The 4161-nt window shown below is 36.1% G+C and overlaps 1 long non-coding RNA gene across 1 annotated transcript; it reads left to right on the forward strand.

The window, feature by feature from the left end:
* Nucleotides 1–954: 954 nt before the first annotated feature.
* Nucleotides 955–3950, forward strand: LOC117096662. Its single transcript, XR_004442574.1, has 3 exons — nt 955–1301; nt 2749–2821; nt 3708–3950. It is a non-coding gene; the product is annotated as an uncharacterized LOC117096662 (long non-coding RNA).
* The last annotated feature ends 211 nt before the right edge of the window (nt 3951–4161 follow it).

A 4161-nucleotide genomic window follows, 5' to 3' on the forward strand; every position in this document is an offset into this window, starting at 1 on the left:
TAACCACAGATGAATTCTCAATAATCTAGGGTCTACTCTGTTCCTGTGACTCCTTTAATTAATATACAAGAAAGATTTTAAGAATACCAATTCCTAGCAATGAAGTGAGCCTCTTAATTCCTCTGATTTGTTGTTGCCATTCATGCAATGTGGCCTATCATGTATCCTGTCTTAAAGCTAAGTAAACTTAGTCCAGGCTGAAACCTATCTTGACTGGTAAAAGTCATTCTGAACCTAAGAGCAGAGACTCCAAGCAGACAAGGCATGGCACTAATGGTCTGGGAAACACTGATTGGAAACTCAATTTGTAAGTAAAAATGTAACAAGTCTACAAAAATCTTAGAAAACCTAACCCAAATCCTCAGCTGTCTCTGAGGCTAACAGTTAAATCATGAACCTACTTTTAACTCTACTCTAAATTAGTATCCTATGAATATGGACAATAAGAACAATAATATATATCAGGTACCAATTAAAGTGCTTTATACGTATTAATGTATAATAAATAATTTTTTTGGCCTTTGTTCCCAGTTCCTGGGAGTTATATTCTAAAGTCTTAGAATTCCCTGAGTGACAGGAGTGTTTTTGCTATTCATGGTATGTTCTGATAGGTTATGTCAATGAGGTGACTTATGGTGAGCTCATAGTTTATGCTAACAAGATGACTCAGGATGGTGTTGGCCAATCCAGAAAGGCTAACCATGTTTTTAGAGAGTTGGAGATTTGAACCATGTGATACTAGCCTGACCTCCAGTGAGGGGAGTAGGAACTGGAGATTAAGTTCAGTCACATGGCCAGTAATTCAATCTATCATGCCCAAAAAATAGAACTCCAATAAAAACTTAGACACTGAAGCTCATATGAGTTTCCTTGGGTAACAATGTGTATTGTTACACATCAGTGATTGGAATGGTGATGTGTCCTGACTCTGTAGGGAGAGGGGATACCAGAAGCTACACATCTGGGACCTTCTCAGGCTTCACCCTATGCACCTCTTTTTGTTGATCCTGATGTGCATTATTTGTGCCATCATAACACTGTAATTATATGTACAGGACTTTCCTGAATTATCTGTCAGTCTATTAAATGATTGAGCATGAAGAGAGAGTAGGAACACCTGAATGTTTAGCTTGTTGGTCAGAAGTGCTGGTGGCCTTGGAACTCATAAGCTTATGGCTAGTGTCTGAGATGAGTGAGAGCAGTCTTGTGAAGGCCTGTGCCTACCACCTGTGAAGTCTACCTAACTCTGGCTAGCCCATCGCAAGTCACTACACACATGTTAATTCAATCAACTCTATGGTGTGAGTATTTTACTACTCTCATCTTGCATACATAGATTAATAAAGACATAAATAACATATTGATAAATTGCTGAATAGTACATTTCGTCTCTTTGTTTCATAGTTTAAATAATAAATTTATTTTCATATTCGCTCAGAATTTTTACAGCAAAAGAATTATCTGATTTTTTCTTTATGTGTCTTTTAGAAATTTAAGTTCTATTGCTGAGCACATTTTACTTCCTTTTGTAGAAAAATTTTTATCTTACTTTAAGTTCTGGGATATCACTTCCTTTTCAATTTGCTGTGTATTTTTTTCTAAGTCCAAAATTGTTTGGAAGATTTCAAGGGAGTACAGTGGAATATATTTAAAGGCTGCCAGACCTCAATTCAAAACCTAATGATTATGTTAAACCAATTTACAATTCTTTGGAGCTTCAATTTCCTCATTTCTGAAAATGGAGATAATTATACATATATAGAATAATGCTATGAAGAGGTATGAGATAACATATGTAATAAATCCAGAAAATATATTAGGTCAATTTCCTCTTTAGATTCAAAGAGCCTCAGGGTAAGGGCAAGCAATCTACATATTTTTATTAGCATAATTCTTTTAGGGATGATAAAGTTATAGAAAGACATTCACTCTTCTTTCTTCTCTTCCTCGGGGGTTAATTTTGCAGTGGTTGATATAATCTCAGAGCTGTATATGTCAGCATATGGGGATGGGGCACAGGAGAGAGAAAGATAACTCTTATTTTAAAATAATTTCGTAATAGGAGAGGTTTTGTAAATACCAGCCTAAGTTGTTATTAATGAGACTTTCTTATTTCCAAAAGCCTTCAGAAGAATGTTGTGGTGGTCATGGATTCACAGGTCTCCATTTATAGAAAGCATAGCTAACTAAGGCATGCAGAATGTGTTCCCATGTTTAGGATGAGGCCACGCTTCCTATGTGTTGCTCCCAGCCAATGACTGAGCACAAGACGACTACTAAGTCAGTCAGCTTCCCTGAAGAAAGGGGACTGCTTGATGGCCATTTTGCTTGAATTCTCTACTCTTAATCTGTGGTTGCTTTTAAAAATTTGGGAACATTTATCTTTGAAATCCTTTGAAACTATATTATCTAAGGATTTAGTGTTTTTATTTTTGTCAGTAAGTAAGGTCTATATTTATGTTTTGGTGGGGAAATGCAGTAACAAGCAGACAGAAAATAACCCTTAAGATTCCTCGTTCTGAGTTACTGGTACAAGTAAATATTTCACATGCCATCCCTTTCATATAGATACATTAATTTGTGAGCTATATTAATTATTGTTATGGGTTACGTGACCCTATTTTCTCCCCACTTCTGTCAAATTAATAAATATACCTGAAATTTAAATATTGTTCCCTCGATGTAGTACAGGTTTTTGCCCATGATAGTGGGGTTGGAGGGTAAGAATAACCTGTCCTTATCTTTTAGCTAACCCAGGCACAATGGGAATGCAACCTTTTACTACAGATGTGTGATTGTTCATGTCATCTACTAATGGAAGGTACACAGCTTTTTGACAGCATTGTTCTAAAAGCAGCTATTTCTATAGCTTTAAATTATATGCTTAAATTTATATTTTGCAACCATATTAATGTCAGAAGTAAGATAGTATTAATTTCCTCTGTGGGATTCTAGATAATTAGCATGCTTATGTTTCCTCGTATCTTCCCCTCCTTCCTTCAATGTCATAAATTTTGTTGATATGCTTTAAAATTTGTGCCTCAGTTTGTTTAATTAAAATTATTATTTATCACCTGACTTTTGTATAACATATGTCATTCAGTTATGTCAATGTTGGCATTTTATATTATAATCATTTAAAATTTTTACCTTTACAAATTAATTCAATACTTGGTTGCCACTGTAAATATTTATTTGTATCACATGGTGAGGCAGACATAAAACATAAGGCCTAAGAAATAGGCCATATCTATTGAGAAGTATCTGCAATAAGTAGTTGATAAGGGGAACAGAGCTATGGGACCAGGCATAGAGTGTTCAAATTCTCCAAAGAACGAATAGGAGATACATATATGGAGAGATTTATTATGAGAATTGGTTCCTGTGATTGCATAATCCAAGAAGTCCCAAAAACTGCTGTTTGCAAGCTGGAGAACCAGGAAAGCAGTGGTATAATTCAATCTCACACCAAAAGGCCAAGAACCAGGGGAGCAGATGGCATAAATCTCAGTTACAGTATGAAGGCCTGAGAACCAGGTGGGGAGAAGTGGATGCTGGTGTAAATCCTGGAGTCTGAATTCCCAAAAACCAGGAGATTCAATGTCGGAGTTTAGGAGAAGATACATGTCCTAGTTTAAGGAGTGAGAGACAGACAAAGAAAGAAAAAATAGAGAATTCACCCATCTTCTGCCTTTTGTTCTGTTTAGGTCCTCAACAAATTGGATGATGCCTGGCTACAGTGGAAAGAGTGAATTCTCTTTACTCAGTGCTAATGATAATTCCTTCTACAAACATCCAATCAGACTGACCCAGGAATAATGTTTTACCAGTTATCTGGGCATCCCTCAGTGCGGTCTGAAAGATGTGTACCCTTCCACACCTGCCAAACCCTTGGCAGGTTGGTGGGAAGGCTGGATGACTCTCTCCCATGTCCTATGTAACATTCTTGTTTTATTCCTCCAAGTTTGTGAGGGGTATTAGTGGAATTTGATAAAACTACCTCCACTTATTTACCATAACATTAAAGTACTTTCTTGGGAAAAGGAGTTGTATTTCAGCTTATGTTTTGTCAGTTGGATTCCAATTGTGTTGTATCTGATAAATTTTTTTTTAAGTTTGTGACATGTGGTTTTAATATTATACTTTCCTAAATCCAGGATT

Source organism: Trachypithecus francoisi, unplaced genomic scaffold, assembly GCF_009764315.1.
Source record: "Trachypithecus francoisi isolate TF-2019V2 unplaced genomic scaffold, Tfra_2.0 Lachesis_group14, whole genome shotgun sequence".
NCBI classification, from domain to species: domain Eukaryota; kingdom Metazoa; phylum Chordata; class Mammalia; order Primates; family Cercopithecidae; genus Trachypithecus; species Trachypithecus francoisi.